This window comes from Sapajus apella, unplaced genomic scaffold, assembly GCF_009761245.1.
Source record: "Sapajus apella isolate SASKATOON/1434 unplaced genomic scaffold, GSC_monkey_1.0 scaffold131, whole genome shotgun sequence".
Lineage (NCBI taxonomy): Eukaryota > Metazoa > Chordata > Mammalia > Primates > Cebidae > Sapajus > Sapajus apella.
In genome coordinates this window covers 125,442-144,295 of record NW_022437071.1, presented here as the reverse complement: position 1 = coordinate 144,295, position 18,854 = coordinate 125,442, and the positions used below count along the sequence as shown (strand labels likewise).

Below are 18,854 nucleotides of genomic sequence, written 5' to 3'. Positions count from 1 at the left end.
TTTCTTAAAAATTAATGAATTCAATAAAGATCTGTGGCTTGGGTTTATTTATTTAAGAATCACATTTTAAACTACTTGAAAATTATATTTTGATTATAAAACTTTCATGTTAAGAAGACTTGAGTTTCTAAACTTACCAAGTCATCTCCCTTGTTGCTTGATCCTAGGCAAACTATTTCATTCCTAAATCTTACTTTCCCTATCACGATAAAAAAAAAATAAAATATAATTTTATTCTAATCTACAATAGCATATTCCTCTGAAGTACACATGGACATTCTCCAGGATAGAGTTCATTTTAGGCCACTAAACAAGTTTCAATAAATGTTAAAGGATTAAAATAGTATAGTGATTCTTTTCTGATCACAATGGAATGAAACTGAAAATCAACAGCAGAAGTAAAGCGGGAAATCTACAAATATGTGGAAATTAAGCCACACATATTTTTTTCAGTGACCCTTCCTTACTTTAATATTTATTGTCTTTTTCTGCTTTTGAAATGTGCTCTCAATTACAAAATATCAAACTACACTCAGAAAAGGGTGTAGAAAAAGCCAGCCAGAGGCACGGCATGGAGAAGCCCACAGGTAAACACTGACAGCAGCAGCAGGCGGCAAGAGGTGGGGGGTGACTGAAGCAGTGGTTACAAATGTTCACAGAAAGCTAAAAGTATCCAAGAGGTTGTGCCCTAATGTTAGCACATGTTAGAATAGTTACTACCTTGCTGGGTGGCCTCAGAGTGTTTGGGTTCAGATTCTACACAGAAATACGATTTCTTCCAGTTAAGTGTTCTTGGCTTGCACCGATCACAGTGCTATTGGAAGGTACTGAACCAGTCTTGTTAGTTTTTCAAAATGCTGATGTAGACCTGATAAATGTTTTGAGAGATTTCAAGAGCTCTACTCTTCAGTGACAGCACATAATTGGGGTTTTGTAAGGTGAATATGTAGCTCGGCCAAAATCCAAATGCCATTAGTGAGCTTCAGGGATTGATACAGCATGTCCTGCCCTCTCTCATTTTGCTTGGCAATAGTAGAAACATTGTTGTTTTTCAACTTGCTGGAAACAGTGTCAGCATTTAAATGACATTTATTAATCTGAAACTGAAGTTCATTTTCACTGGGAATATCCTTCACTGTGGACCCTGGCACTCCATTTTGCCATCTTCTATGAAAAGCACATTGAGTGGGATGAGGAGGTTGAAGTGGAAACCATCAACATGGTTTTTCACAGCCATCTGTTGGTTATTCAGAGATTCCATCTTCATGCCTGTGCAAGGTGTCGAGAGGCAGGGAGACATCAATGCTCTGGTTTGGCATTAGTGGTGTATGGATGGACAGAGGGGTGTTGGGGATGACACCAAAGTTATTCTTGTTAAACTGGATTGCAAAATGTGTCAAATGCTGCAGAGCTTTATTGGTGAACTTCATTTCCATAAAGATGTACCCTTGGTAGTGAGTCAGTGTTCCTGAAATCTCTGTCTTTATCCTTTACTGCAGGTAGCCAGATAACCTTAGGAGCCACATACCCACCAGGTGCCATGCCTATCCCTGTGGAGAGTTCAAACAGATCATTGAGTCCACTGCTGACCACACAGGTGTAGGTGAAGAAGCAAAGGTTGCAGGCACTAATGATGGGATGTAGGATTGCTCTTCCAGACTATCTAGTTTGCCTCCAGAAAGATCCACTGCTCCCATCAGCATGGAGAACACCTGTGGCACACTGACCTGGGGACTGAGTTCAAGGTTGAAAAGATTCCCCCAGAAGATTACCTTGAGGGGGGATAAACTGAAGCTGTTCCAGAGTAGTTGCAGTGGTGGGACCAACAGGGCTTTCACCTGGATCAGTGCTCGTGTGATATTGGCAAGTGTTTATGATGGACTCCATGACTTTCTTCCAAAAAAACATAGGGAGGTTTATAACACACAGAGGCCAAAGAACCAATGTGGCAGATGAGCTCATCCACTAGAGTTAGCTCAATAAGATCCGTCTCCTCAGAGATCAGTGGCATCTCAGACAAGACTTGTTTAGCTTTGACAGGGTCGGTTGAGAGAAGACACCAAAAAATATAGCCCCAGTCTCGAAGGTCAGGATTATTAGAATTCTGTACAACACATTCTTAAACAACAAGTTGATCAAAAAAAGAAATCATAAGGGAAATTATAAAATATCTTCAAGCAGATGAAACTTATACTGTAACATACCAAAGCTTACATGATGCAACAAACACAGTATTATAAGAAAAAATTATAGCTGTAAATGCTTATATGAAAAAGACAGAAAGATCTCACATCAATAAACCTAACATTATACTTTAGCCAACTAGAAATAGAAAAGCAAACTAAACACAAAACTAGCTCAAAAAAGGAAATAAAAATTAGAGCAGAGATAGCAAAACAGATAATAGAAAATAAAACAATAGAAATAAGAAATGCAAGAGTTGGTTCTTTGGAAAGTTCAACAAAATTGACAAACTTTTAGCTAGATGGATTAAGAAAAGGAGAAGATTGAAAAAACTAACATCAGAAATGAGAGAGATGACATTACTACTATTTCTAGAGATATGAAAAGATTACAACAGAGTACTAGGATAAATTGCACTCCAAGAAGTTTAATAGCCTAGATGAAATAGACATGCACCCAGAAAAACAAAACCTACCAAGACTGAATCATGAAAAATTAGAATATCTGAATAGACCTATAACTAACAAGGAAATTAAATCGGTAATCAAAAACCTCCCAGCAAGGAAAGCCCAGGGCCAGATAGATTCACGGATAAATTTTCTCAAACATTTAAAGAATTGATATCCATTCTCCTCAAACTCTTCTGAAAATTTGAAGAGGAGGAAACATTTTCAAGCTCATTCTGAGTAAAGCATCAAACTGATACCAAAGCCAGATCAAGAAAAAACAGAAAAAATTAATCTATAGACCAATATCATGATGAACAAATTGCTTACCAAAAAACTGTTAGCAAATTGAATTCAGTAGCTCATTTAAAATATTATACACCATGACCAAGTGGGATTTATTCCTGGAATGCAAGCATGGTTTAATACATAAAAATCAATCAATGTAATACATTAACAGAGTGAAGGAGAGACTAAACCACAAATTCATCTCAACTGATGCAAAAAAAAAAAAATGACAGGAGAATAAAATTCAACACTATTTCACAATCAATCAGCCAACTATGAATAAAAGGAAATTACTTCAACATAAAGGCCATGTTTGAAAAACCCAGCTAATCTTATACCCAATGGTGAAAGACTGAAAGCATTACCATTGAGATTAAAAACAAGAAAAGAATGCTCACATTTTGTCATTTCTATTCAACATAATACTGAAAGTCCTAGCCATGACAATTAGGCAAGAAAAAGAAATAAAAGTAATCCAAATTGAAAATACGTAAAATTATCTCTGTTCACAAACAGTATAATTTTATAAGAAGAAAACCCTACTTCACACACGAAAAAATTTTAGAAATAATAAATTCAGCAAAGTTGCAAGACACAAAATTAACACACAAAAATTAGTTGCATTTTTTACACTAGCAATCAACAATAAAAAATAAAAACTGTTTTATATATAATAGTATTGATAATAAAAAAATTCTTAGGAATAGATTAAACTAATGTAGTGAAAGACTTTTACACTGACAACTATAAGACATTGCTGAAAGAAATTTTAAAAGACCTTAATAAATTAAGCCATACTGATTCATACACTGCAAAACATCATATTGTTAAGATGTCACTAGCCCAGAGATACCTACAGATTCAATGCAAACTCTATCAAAATACCAATGATGATTTTTTCCAGAAATTGAAAAATCTTCCTAAAATTTGCATGTAATCTCCAGGAATCCTGAATAGCCAAAACAATCTTGGAAAAGATGAATTAAGTTACTTATCTTCTACATTCTGATTTTAAAACGTATTACAAAGCTACAGTAATCAAACAGTGTGGCACTGGAACAAAAATAGTTATATAATTAATGCAATAGAGTAAGGAACCCAGAAATAAACCCTCATCTATATCTTCAGATGACTTTCAGCCAGATTTCTCAGACCATTCAGTAGAAAAAGAAGTCTATTAAACTATCTTTGTAGAATGGGAAATCCACATGCAGAGGAATGAAATTGGAGCCTGAACCCATACTATATTGAAAAATTAACACAAAACAGAGAAAGGAGCTAAACATAAGACCTAAAACTATAAAATTCTTAAAAATAAAACATAGGAAAAAGCTTCATGACATTTGACTTGGCAATAGTTTTTTGGCCATGACACCAAAGGCACAGGCCAAAAAAGAAAAAATGTAGACAAATTAGACATCAAAAATATATTTTTACTTTATGCAAAAAAAGACATTATTAACAGAGTAAAAGGGCAGCATGCAGAATAAGAGAGACAGAAATACTTGCGAATAACATATCTGATAAAAGATTAATTTCCAGAATAGTATATGGGGAATTTCTAAAACTCAACAACAAAAAAACACAAAAAATCCAATTTAAAAACAGGCAAAGTAAATAAATAAATGTTTCTCCAAAGGAGATATACAAATAGTCAATAAGTACATGCATATATACTCAGCATCACTAATAATTAGAGAAATGCAAATTAAAACCACAATGAGATATTATTTCTCACCCATTAGGGTTGCTATTATGAAAGAAACAGGAAATAACAAGCATTGATGAGGATGTGGAGATACTGGAACCCTTGTGCTTTGTGGTTGGAAGTGCAAAATGGTGCAGTCACTGTAGGCAACAGTATAGCAGTTCCTCAAAAAATTAAACATAGAATCATCCTGTGATCCACCAATTCCATGTCGGTTATATACCGCCAAAAATTGTGTAAAATGGTACATCCACTGTAGGCAGCGGGATAGCAGTTCCTCAAAAAATTAAACATAGATTCATTCTTTGATCTGCCAATTCCATGTCGGTTATATACCTCCAAAAACTGAAAGCAGGGACATGAAGTGATATCTATACAACTATTTTCATAGTAGCATTATTTGCATTAGACAAAGTGTAATTGTATACATACAATGAAATATTATACCCCCTTAAAAAGAAATGAAATTCTGGCACAGGCTAAATAAAGCATAAATGGATCTTAAGGACATTATGCTGAGTGAAATAAGCTGTTGACAAAATGACAACTACAACGATTATACTAAAATATCTAGAGAAGTCACATTCATTGATATAGAAAGCAAAATGCTTGTTTCTCAGGGCTTCTGGGAGGGGGAAATAAGAAATTATTATTTAACAGATACAGAGTTTCATTTTTGCAAGACGAAAATTCTGTGGATGCATGGTGGTGATGGTAGCACAACAATATAAACATATTTAATGCCACTTAACTGTATACTTAAAAAGGACTAAGATGGTAAGTTTTATGTTATGTATATTTTACCATAATTTAAAAATAAATATTAAAGGAAATAAAATCGTAAAAGGTAGATAGAATAAATATATCTGTGTTCATCCTACAATATCATCTTTAATCTAGCCTTTGAGGAGTAAAGTGCTATTGAGAAGTTTAAAAACTGAACATATGGCTCCTGAAAGACTCCCACACAGCAAATTTACAAATTTGCCCTCGTGACTCCTTTAGTTACTATATCTTCCTGAAGTACTCCTTTTTGTTTAGTTTTTTCTATAAGCATGAATATATGTTCTCCAGTCTACCTTCACTTTAACATTTCCTAGCATAGAAATTTAGAAACATAACATCCATGCTATCCTTGTGCTGAAGATCCAATATTTGCAATAAGCAACCCTGTAAATAAGATCTGTGTCCTGAAAATCTCTGCAGACCCAATTTTCTGAACTTCTTTCTCCATTGCAGCAAATGGCAAAAGCATTTTCTATGTCAGTATGAACTGAATTGTTTCCCTCCAAAATTCAAAATTTGAAACCATAAGCTCAAATAGGAATATAGTAAATAAACAGTACAATAAATAGGTGTAATAAATAGTATAGAATAAAATAGTATGAGTAGTATTTGAAGATATGGCCTATAAAGAGGTGATGAAGGTTAAATGAGGTAATAAATCGTGGCTCTAATCCAATAGGTCTGGTGCTCTTTTAAGGAGAGACACCACAGCAGTCTCTTTCCCAGTACACAAACAAGAGGTCATGTGAGCACACAATGATATCATGGCCGTCTGCAAGCCAGGAAGAAAACCCTCACTAGAAACTAAATACTGCTCAACTGTGATCAGTGAGAAAATAAATTTCTGTTGTTTCAGGCATCCCGTTGATTGCATTTTGTTATGGCACCCTGAGCGGACTAGGACATCCTTGCCTGATGTTCTTCTTTTTCCCATATGTATCACAAGTGCAAAGCAGACTAGAAAGATTTCTACATTGGAACTATGTTTCATGGAGCTCTCTAAGCCCAAGTGCAAGAGCTCTAGAGAAAAACAGAAATCCTCAATCATCTCAATCATGCTTTTTTTTTTTTTTTTTTTTTTTTTGAGACAGAGTCTCCTCTATCCCCCAGGCTGGAGTGGTGCAATGGGCAATCTCTGGTCAGTGCAACCTCCACCTCCCAGGTTCAAGTGATTCTCATGCCTCAGCCTCACAAGTAGCTGGGATTACAGATGTGTGCCACCACATCTGGCTAATTTTTGAATTTTTAGTAGAGACTGGGTTTCACCATGTTGGCCAGGCTGGTCTCCCAACTGCCAACTTCAGGTGACCCGCCTGTCTCAGCCTCCCAAAGTGCTAGGATTATAGGTATGAGCCACTGCACTTGGCCTCTATTGTGCATTTTTGCCTGAAACTTCTGGGCTAGATTTCTGCATTTTCCCAGAGTTTGTCTTGAGGCACTATCAAAACCTCTTTAAAAATTGATTACACACTTTCTTGAGGCCGTAATATTTTTCCCCAGTAATAGTTTTTACTTATGCATTATATCCTATAATATCTGCATTCCCTGATCTGCTAACAAAAATTCTTAGGATTTTTATGAGATGATCTAGACACACGAAGCAGTTTAGGCGGAGGCTTGAAAACACACATGTGCAAACACACATACACAAACACACACCTTTGAGTTCATGATGACTGCATTCAATTTTTATCTCTCCACATTAGTTTAGGAAATCTTCCCATATAGTTAGTTCCCCATGACCAACATAGTGAAATCCTATCTCTACTAAAAATACGAAAATTAGCTGCACATGGTGGTCTGTGCCTGTAATCCCAGCAACTCAGGAGGTTGAGATAGGAGAATCACTTGAACCCGAAAGATGGAGGTTGCAGTGAGCCGAGATTGTACCACTGCACTCCACCTGAACTTGTGATCCACCCACCTCAGCATCCCAAAGTGCTGGGATTACAGGTATGAGCCACTGCACCTGGCCCACTAACACAGTTTTCTAATGTTCACAGGAGCCATCTAGTGAAGACAGATGGTGGCAGGTCAGGCTATAGATACGTGGTAGTCAGTAAATCACCAAGGGCTGATATTCTCTATTAGATTGTTCCATTTTGCTTTTTAAATTTACTGTAAACAACGTAGAGCAGGAAAATAAGAGGATTTGGTTAAAGTAGTGTGGTTATGGCCTTTTAAAATATTGTAAATGAAACACAATATCCAAGTTAGTTATTAGACAAATCATTCCTCCAAGTTTGCCAGAAAAGGTAGTTACTTGCTCTTAAAACCGAGATCCTAACACAGGCTACCAAAGAGTCCAAAGCCTGTACTTTAAAGCCATGTTCTGCCTATTTGGAAAAGAGAATTCCTGGCCTACAAAGGACTCTATACCTTTTAAGTTTCTACGTAAAATCTATTCAGGCAGTACCAGTCACAGTGGGATCCTTGCTCAGTATGATTTCTCCTTTTTGTGTGTCTGTGTGTTGAGTCCAAATTCCCTGAGTGTATAGCCGTCACTTTTGGGCCTTCTAGGCAAGACTGTTGTTAGAAGTGAATGTGCCAATAATCCTTCCTATTAAGGTACCTATTCCTGCCATGCTTGATTCTTAAGGAATTTATGGAAAAGGAACACTCCAAGCAAAGATACACTCTATTCTTGTAAGAACTCCTTCCAAAAATTCTTAAGTGGCAACCAGTTCTTATTAAGGGGACTGGAAATGATATAAACTCAATAATGTCTGGCCTCTCATAGCCTAGAAGTTAGACTGCCTTAAGCAATTGACCCCATAGGCAGCACTTTTTTATGATGATTCTCACTCTTACTCGCAAAGGGCCTTGGTAACCACCTCTAACTTACACTAACTATTCCAATTCTGTGAACATAAGAGTAATGGATTGTTCATAATGAAAGAATATTGGCCACTTGCATTCAGTCTCGGAAAGTTTCATTCTCTGACATTGTTCCCAAGAAAAGGTTTAGACCACAGTGCCATATGGAGAATGCATTGAAAACACTGGTCTAAGGACTTTTCTTAAGCCTATTAACCCAGGCTTCTAGACCTGGGTTGTTTTAATGTTCTCCATGTTGCATTTGTTTCTTAGTGAGAATTGGAGACAGAAGCCTGCAATAAACACCACCCACACTAGAAGCTAAGTTACAAAGTATTTTTGACGATATATTGATGTTGTAATAAATATTAGTCATTTGTGCTTATTTTATTTTCATTTCACCCAGCACAAAATTTTGTTCGTAGCATATAGTAGGCTCTAAGTAAAATTGTGCAGAGTGAATAAACAAATTCCTAAGCAAGTATAAAGTATCTGCTAATTTTCAGCTAATAAACTGTTAAATAACTTAGCCTACATGCACTTCTACTAGAATTATCTTTCAAAAATATTTATTCAGTGCTTCTGGTAAAGTAAAATTAAACAGTGAATGAATGAATAATAACATAGAAATACTATTTAACAATATATTTAAATATATTAACAGATATAATTTTTAAACCCCTACCTTTACTGGGTTTATAGTCTGATGATAGAGATAAGCATTATGTAAATTAAGTAAATAGCTAATAAAATGATATCAATTAGTGGAAAGAAATATTATGAAGAAAAATAAAGTAGAATGAGGGGATACAGAATGTGTTTGTGCTATTCTTCATGGGATAGAGCAGGTACAATGGGACAAACACTTACGGGAAGGAGCCACGGGTATAGTGGGAAAAGACAAGGCAAGTAGTCTTAAAATTATAGTAAACAAGAATGATATATACATATGTCTTACTCAAGAAACTTCATTTAATATACCTGTGACCTCTTAAAGTAGATGTTAGTTAAATACATTTTAAGATAAATTTTAAAAGTCAGTACAAACTTGCTCATCGCTGGTAAAAGATTCACTATGCATCATACATATGCAGTAAAGAGTACCAAAACTTAAAATCTTTATATTCTTTTACATTGGTTGCTCCACTTACTGAGCATATTATTATAATGTATAGCTTAAGCAAGTGTTTGAAATCAGAAAGCATGAGCTGAAATCCACATTCTGTCTCTTCTCATAATTCAGTGCATGTATCTCAATTTGGATTCAGTTTCCTTGCCTCTAAAGCAAGGAAAATGATCTCTACTTCTAACTTAGATGTTTTATATTCATTAATTCATTCACTCACTCATTTGTTCAGTCATTCGATACATAGTTATTAATTGTTTACAGTATGACTACCATCATCTGGCCATGTGAATACAGGGTTGCTATCCTGGGATTTGTGAAGAGATCATCAGGAAATTATTAAACAAGGAAATTTGTCATGTGTCAGGTGATAATAAGTATTAAAAAGAAAACAGAACAAGGTAAGAGAAAGTACTTGGGACATTCTACTATTTACAATAATGTTTTAAGGTAAATTTGTCTTACAGGATGAGAGAAATTTAAAGATAATGAGAGATCCATCGTTGTGGACTCATCTAGGGGAAAATAGTCCAGATACAAGAGTATAATTTCAAAGGCCCTATGATTGACCATGCAAAGAGACATGTATGACTATAGTGGAATGTGTGAGGGGACAAGTGACAGAGCAAGGGCAGACAGATAAACTGGAGGCATGATTTGGAGACACGTAAACCACAATGAGCATTTTAAATGTAATTCTGAGTGGGGTTATAAACCATTAGAAAGTTATATGACATAATAAAATGTGGGAGAAGAATAAACCATGTAGTGGCAAGGTTAGAAGCAAGAGGATTCGTTGGTGGTTTTCCTTGAATCCAGATGACAGAGATCTCAACAATCTGGGGTCAGAGAAGGTGATAAGAAGTGGTCAGTTAATGGGTACATTTCAAAAGTCAAATGAGGGCTGGGTGTGGTAGCTTGGGCTTGTAAACTCAGCACTTTGGGAGCCAAGGTGGGAGGATTGCTTGAGACAAGGAGTTCAAAATCAGCCTGGGCAATATAGTTAGACTCTGTCTCTATATAAATTTAGAAAAACTATAACCAGGTATGGTAGTGTGCACCCATAGTCCTAGTTACTCAAGAGGCTGAGGTGGGAGAATCACTTGAGTCCAGGAGGTCAAGGCTGCAGTGAGTCATGGTTGTGTCACTGCACTTTGACCTGGGTGCTAGGGCAAGATCCAGTTTCAAAAATGTACGTATATATAGTAGGATGTGTTGATGAGTTGGATGTAGTTTGTGAGAGAAAAGGGGAGTAAAGAATGACTCCAAGGCATATGGTCTGCTATAGCCTGAATTAACTGCATTCCAAATGTATGCTAATCCCAGGAACCTATGAATGTTAAATTATATGGCAAAAGGGATTTAGCAGTTGAGATTAAGTTAAAGATCTTGAGATGGGGAGATTATTTTAGATTTTCAGGGCAGGCTCAGTGTAACCAGAAAAATATATTTTAAGGAAGACTCAATAAAGACAATCTCTAGACACTGGAAAAGGTAAGAGAATGAGTTATACCTTTGAGCCATTAGTAAAAACCAGCCCTGATAACATCTTGATTTTACCCTAATAAAACTTGCTTGAGACTTTTGATTTCCAGAACTGCAAGAGAATAAATGTGTGTTGCTTTCAGCTATAAAAATTGTCCTAACTTGATACAACAGCAATAGGAAACAAATGTACAGTTTAAGTAACTGAAAGGATAGAAACTAATGGAGGAAGACAAAAAGAGGCAGGTTTAGGACTGTATATGAAAATCAAGTAATTTGGATTTGAATGTGTTATTTGAGATAACTTTTAAATATCAAGGTGGAAAAGTCAAATAGATTGGTGGATACATAAATCTATAATACAGAATGCTCTTAGCTAAATAAATAAATTTAGAAGTAATCAGCACATATGTTTGATATTTAATCCGTGAGTCTCAGAAGAATAATCTAGGCTATAAGTATAGTTGGGGAAAAGAAAGAAAAATACCGAAAGAAGTTCTTCAAAGGTTAAAGACAGAAAACTCAAGGTAATTCAGAAAAGCAGTCACCAAAGAAGTAAAGAGAAAACTAAAGACTAGTGTCTTGAAGGCCAGAGAGAGAAAATTTTCAAGAAAAAGTGTGTATTGGCTGTGTCAAATGCTGCTGACAGAATATAGCAGACTGAAAATGCACCATTAAATTTAGCAGCATGTGTTCACTGATAACTTTGATAAGACCAAAAACTGTGTAACTTTAATAAGGCCTGCTTTGGTAGAAAGAGGGAGCAAAGTCAAATGAGTTCTGGAAAAATTAGGTGAAGAGAAAAAGGAGACCCTAGTCAGAATATAGCATCCTTGAGCTACAAGAAGGAATGCAATACAAGTCAAGGAATGGACATTAGGTAAGAATTTAAGCAGTCCATATATTACTGTGAAGATTAATGAGCTAAAACAAAATATCGACATATCTACACAAAATAGTTACTCAATGAAATGTATTATTATTAACATAAAAATTCCTCCCACAATCTGATAAATTATGTTAGTGGGATGTCTACTTTGCAATCAAAGAAATTAACTTCTAGTTAAATTAACTGAATTTCCCAGGTGTATTGCTCTACTTCACTTTCCAGAAAACCTTACAGTATGAGCAAAGTCACATAATGAAAAAAAAATTCGGTTATGAAAGACAGAGACCTTGGATTTGAGCAACTTTTCTGTTATAAAATATTTATCAATGTTGTGATATTAAAAACAACTTCAGTCCTTCATGTTCATAATAGAGCTAATGACACCTTCCCTACACAAGGTTGCTGATAGGATTAAATAAAATTTGCATGTTAAAAATTTTTATAAAATGTCTGACATTTTGAAAAGGGTATTGCAAAACTGGGACAAATATTTTCTCAGTTGGAGAAATAATCTTAGAGCAAATAAATCTGAAATTTGACTTTCACTGAAGACTGATGATGGCAGACAGATGAAGACAGTGACTAAAACATAGGAGACAGCAATAAAGAAATTATTTGACACACTAAAAAAAAATTATGTTTGAGCACCAAATGTAAAAGTCAAAAGCAACAAAGAAAGGCATAAAATGCCAAACCTAGGTCTTCAATTTGAATGTTTGAGAAACTCAGAAGCGGTGGGGGAGTGGGGAGATGCAGCAGTTGTGATCAAGGTGTCACCATGAAAGTTTAGTCAGTGATAGACTGAAAATGAATGGAGGCCAGTGGTTCATATATTAGACTAACAGGTGAAAGAAACCAGGGCCCATGTGAGATGGAAATAAATTCAAAGACGATAGGGTAAATTACAGACATTTAGTCAACTATCCATCAAGGTGACAATTCCTTAAATTCTCACCAGAAAACAATATTACTTTTAGTTTCTTAATTAGACTCCTTCCTTTAGTGATCTCACTTCCTATAGAGCTTTACTCCAAGCAAAAACAAGAATAGTATAGATTTAATCTACCCCTTCTGCTCATTTGACTTCTGCTACTTTTTTGAAAAAAACGATTATTTTTCCAAAAAATTGGAATTAATTAATTAAATAAATACAAATGAGGTAAGTATATACAGAATCACACATACACAAAATGCTGGGACCCAGATTAGTAATTTAAATAATTCTCAATATACAGTGAAAAAAAAAAAAGATACATCCGCTTTTTTTTTCTTCCAAAACATTAACAATGTGCAAAGGAAGGCAATGCTGCTATTGTAAAGCTCTGAATCAAACTATCTGCTAATGGCACCCACTACAAGGCAATTGTGAAGGTCAAATAATAAGATCTGTGTACAAGGTTAACATAGTACTTGTTCAATAACACGCATCCAATAAAAGGAGAATATGGCTATTATTATCAAGATACATTGTTTTCTTAAAACAGGTTTCTCTTTACTACAAAAACAATAATTACTTTGTGCCTAGACATGTTTCATTAATATGAAAATAAAATTTGATGCCTCAGTATATCATCAATATTTTTTGGAGTCTATTGTTTTTATTTTTCTCATTAATACAAAGGAAAGCCTCATATATATCCATCTTTGCTGTTGAGTCTTTAAAAGCTATAATACTTACATTGTGCAAACAGTATATTTCATAAGACTGAGTATCATATGGATTGCATAAAATGAATATACTTCATTAATAGATTTTGTTTTAAATTATGGAATTCTTGGATACTAAAATAAATTATTATTTAAAAGAGCTTTAACTGTTCTGATGGTTTATGTTGTTTTTGTTTGTTTGTTTGTTTTAGGGGGGAATTATATTAACCTGTCTGTAGTAACTGTACTATAAGAGGTTTGTTAGTTTTGGAATTTTTAAAAATTCATTAACTATCTCAAATGCGTTTTCTGGTGTACTATCAGTAAATAAAGTATTTTCTCCTGACAATGGTCATCAGAGGAGGATCTATTCTTCTCAGTATAAAAAAGTATAAAACTGGTAAACATTTTTAAAACAAATTTCAGGACAACTTAAGAAGTGTTTACTCAGAAAAAAAAAAAAAAAAGCTGGTACTACATTAGATTAAAAAACGAGTCTATAGCATTCTTGCCTATAGGTATTTCCATCTTATCAGTTTTGTTGGCAAAATCCCAGAGCTTTACCTGATGCCGGTGGAGGACTCAAATCAGGGCTGTTAGAAGAGCAAGAAGAAATTCAATGGGAAGATTTAGACACAAGAGGGTCAGAGAAGAACTGAAATAATAAATTTTTCAAATACAGTTGGCTAGCAGCTAAGCTAAAAATGTGTGAGAAACCCCAGAGGGCTCAGTGAAAATTGAAAGCCTGGGGAGAATATGAACTTGCTGAATCTTTGCATATAATTCTCAACTCACATATAGCTGGGGTGGTAGGGGTGGAGAACTTACAGAACTAGCTTGAGGTGCCAGAGCACATCCTCTGTTGAATTACTAAGTAATGTCCAAACTAGGCAGACATAGGGGTGATCCCATGGGAATCAGACTTCAAAAAACAAAACAAACAGAGCAGATACATGAGAGGCTGTGCTATAGCTTGTGTCTGTGTCCCAGCCCAAATCTCATGTCAAATTGTAATCCCCAGTGTTAGAGGTGGGGCCTGGTGGAATGTGATTGGATTACGGGGGAGGATTTCCTTTTCGGTGCAGTTCTCATGACAGCAAGTGAGCTATGGCGAGATCTGGCTGTTTAGAAGTCTGTAGTACCTCCCGCCTCACCTTCTTCCCCATGCTCAGGCAGGTAAGATGTGCCGGCTTCGCCTTCACCTTTTGCTGTAACTGAAAGTTTCCTGAGCCTTCTCCAGCCATGGTTTCTGTACAGCCTATAGAACTGTGAGCCAATTAAACTATTTTCTTTGTAAGTTATCCAGTTTCTGGTAGTTATTTTTAGCAGTGTGAGCACAGCCTATACAGGCTGCATACCATAGTATGCCCAGAACTCTTCTTAAAACCCTGCCCTCACAGGCTTGTGATCTTCCTTTGGGTTCCCACCAGTTAGAAGTTTTGCCAGCCTGTGCCTGAGAGCTTGGCCAGAGATGTGGGGACCAACCCATTCCTCTCCATCACAGCCAGCACCTGAACACTGGGCTGACCAAACCCCATCCAGCTCTACAGGGACTCATACAGGCTGCCCGGGGGGGCCATCTAGGGGCTGGGGAATTGGGAGACTACTTAGCCTGTTTCAGCTGGGCTGGCACCTGACTACTTTCTCTCCCCAGGGCCTGAGGTGAGGCCAACCTGATAAGCCACCACCACCACAACCAACACACACTCACAGGGTTCCAAAGGTGGATCCTCCTCCTCCTCTATGTAAAGCAGCAGCGCTACCACATCAGAGAACAGGCAAACCGGAATGCTGTCTGTATCAGGCTGAATGATGAAGTTCTGTCCCAAAACCACTCCTACAGAGAGATACAAAATAGGCGTTTTCCAAGGCTCTCAATCACATTGTGGTGTGGAGACAGACTATACTGTGCATCTCAACTAGGAGTCACAAGCTCCGGAACAGGGTTCTGATAGAGTAACAGTCCACATTCCTTACTACCTAGGATAAGGAGCCAATGCAGCCACCCCACTGCCCAGCAGAGATTTCAGTGCTTTTCACCAGCAGCTCTTCCCAGCCACCCTCTTCAGGGCTGGTACCCTGTATCACCATAGGAATATTCATGGGCAAGCCAGGGATTTTAGCTCTGTCCAGCTGTGTCTCCTAACCCTTTTGAAAGAGAAAACTCAGGACACCTAGCACTCCACTCTCCAGCACATTACCTGAAGCAACAGAGAGCACCTCACAGTAAACAACGATAAGGTACATACCAACTGCTTGCACCACAGTTGGCTTTTATCTGCAGGTGTCATTTACTGGCCTGAAGGTAGGATTGCACAGCACGATGTAAAATCTGCTGTCAGAAGTGTTAGGCTATGAAAGCAAAGCAAAAAATACTAGTCAAAATATAATCACACACCCAAGGTAGGAGAAAAGAGGAAATTTTTTACAAACACAATAATATATAAGAGAAAGAACAAATTCTTTCACACACAAAAAAATGAGAAATGACAACATCTCCAGATGAAAAGGAACCAGTGCAAGAATTCTGGCACTATGAAAAATCTGCATATTGTGATACCAACAAAGGATAACATAAACTCTGCAGCAAAAGTCCCTAACCAAAATAAAAACTCAGAAATGACAGATAAAGAATTTGAAATATGGATAGCAAGAAAGCTAGTGAGATCCAAGACAAAATTGAAAGTCAACACAAAGAAACTTCTAAAGCAATCCAGGAAATGAAGAAAATGATAAACACCTTAAAAAGAAATCAATCAGAACTTCTGGAATTGAAAAACTCTTAAGATGCATGTTCTTCACATGTACCCCAAAACCTAAAATGCAATAAAAAAAAAAGAAATTTCAAAGCACAATTGAAAGCTTTATCAATAGGTTACACCAAACAGAAGAAAATAATTTATAGCTTGAAGGCTGATTTTTTTTTCAACTAACAGAGCCAGGAAAAAAAAAGAGAGAGAGAAAAAAATTTTAATTAGCAAAGTACTGGAGAAATATGAGATTAAATACAGTGACTAAACCTATGAATTATTGGCATTCCTGAGAGAGAAGGAAAAAGAGTAAAAAACAAATTATGGAAAACATATTATAGGAAATTATTTTTTTTAAATCCCTGATTTTGTTAGGAAGGTAGATATCTAGATACAACAAATCCAAACAAAACCTTAAGATACTATAGAAAATGCATGTCATCAAGGCATATCATCAGCAGACTGTACAAGATCAATGCTGAAGAAAGACATTTTAAAGCAGTTAGAAAAAAAGGCCAGATCACTTACAAACGGAACCCAATCAGGCTAACAGCAGACTTCTCAGCAGAAACCTTGTAGGCCAGAAGAGATTGAGAATCTATTTTTAGCATTCTGAAAGGAAAAAAAATTCAATAAAGAATTTCATATTTTGCCAACTAAGCTTCATAAGTAAGGGAGAAATAAAATCTTTTTTAGCCAAACAATCACTAAGGAAATTCATAATCACTAAGGAAATTCATTTTCACTACAGAAGGCTCACAAGAGATTCTTAATGCAGTTGTAAGAATGAAAACAAAAGAATCGTACCTGTTACCACAAAAACACACTTAGGTACATAGCCCATAGACCCTATAAAGCAACTGCACAATATGAACTAGTAAGAAACAGCCTAACAACTTCACAATAGGATCAAAACGTCACATATCAATATTTACTTTGAATGTAAGTAATATAAATGTCCCACTTAAAGGCACAGAGTGGCAAGTTAAATTTTTTAAAGACTCATTTATCTACTGTCTTCAAGAGAACCATCTCACACGTAATGTCATTCACAGGCTCAAAGTAAAGAGTTGGAGAAAGAGCTATCACCCAAACGAAAAAACAATAAAAGAACAAGAGTCACTATTCTTATAACAGATAAAGCAAACTTTAAGGCAGCAATAGTCAAAAAGGACACAGAAGGACACTACATAGTAATAAAGGGTTCAATTCAGCAATAAGACTTAACTATTCTAAACACACACACACTCAACATTAGCATACCCAGATTCATAAAACAAGTACTTTTAGACCTATGAGAAGACTTAGACCACCACACAATAATAGTGAGGAACTTTAACACTCAACTGGCAGTGTTAGATCATTCAGGCAGAAAACTAGCAATGAAAGTCTGGACCTAAATTCTACACTTGAAAAATTGGACCTATAGACATCTACAGAATACTCCACCCATTAACCACAGAATATACATTCTTCTAATCTTCACACAGAACGTACTCTAAGACCACATACTCAGTCATAAAGCAAGTCACAATAAATTTAAAACAATGAAATTATTATTGGTTTTGAAATTATTATTATTGGTTGATACCAAACTCTCAGAACACTATTAAGGAAAAAAAAAAAATCAATACCAAAAAGATCTCTCAAAACCACACAATAATATAGAAATTAAGCAAACTTCTAAATGATTTTGGGTAAACAAAAAAATTAAGGCAGAAATGAATAAAAATCTTTGAAACAAATGAAAGCAGGGACACAAGCATCAACATTTTTGCGATGCAGTAAAAGCAGCCTTAAAAGGAAAGTATATAGTGCTAAACATCTACATTAGGAAGTGAGAAATATCTCAAATTAACAATCTAATGTCACACCTAGAGGAATTAGAAAAACAATAAACTAACCCCAAAGCTGCAGAAGAAAAGAAATACTAACATCAGAGCAGAGCTGAATAAGATTGAGACCCGAAAATCCATACAAAAAGATCAATGAAACCAAAAGTTGTTTCTTTGAAATAATATACAAGGCTGATAGACCACTAGCTAGATTAACAGGGAAAAGAAAAAGAGGAGATCCAGCTAAGCACAATCAGAGATGACAAAGTTAGTATTACAGTCATTCCCACAGAAATACAAGCAATCTCCAGATGCTATTAGGAACAACTCTCTATATGCAAATTAGAAAATATAGAAGATTAATAAATTCATGAAAAGACAACCTCTCAAGTTTGAATCAGGAAGACATTGAAACTCTGAACATACCAATATTGAATTTCAAAATTTAATTGCTAATTTAAAACAAAAGAACTATCAGCTAAAAAAGCCCCAGAGTAGATAGATTCACAGTCAAATTCTACCAGATGTACAAGGAAAAGCTGATACCAATTCTACTAAAATTATCCCCCCCAAAAAAAATTGAGAAAGAACTCCTCCCTATCACCATAATAAAAAAATCTGGCAAAGCCACAATCATAAAAGGAAACTACTAGCCAACATCCTTGATGAACATAGACACAAAAATCTTTAACAAACTACTAGCACACCAAATCCAGCAGCGCATCAAAATGTTAATTCACCATGATCAAGTAGGCTTTATTCTTGTAATGAAAGTTTGGTTCAACATATGCAAGTCAATAAATGTGATTCACCACATAAATAAAATTAAAAACAGAAAGCATATAATCATCTCAATACGTACAGAAAAGGGTTTTGATAAAATCCAATATCTC

General features: G+C 35.7%; 1 pseudogene; it reads right to left on the bottom strand.

Annotated features, from left to right (window-relative positions):
• Nucleotides 1–841: 841 nt before the first annotated feature.
• The window catches only part of LOC116539715, a 35,448-nt pseudogene continuing 17,435 nt past the window's right edge, over nucleotides 842–18,854 (bottom strand).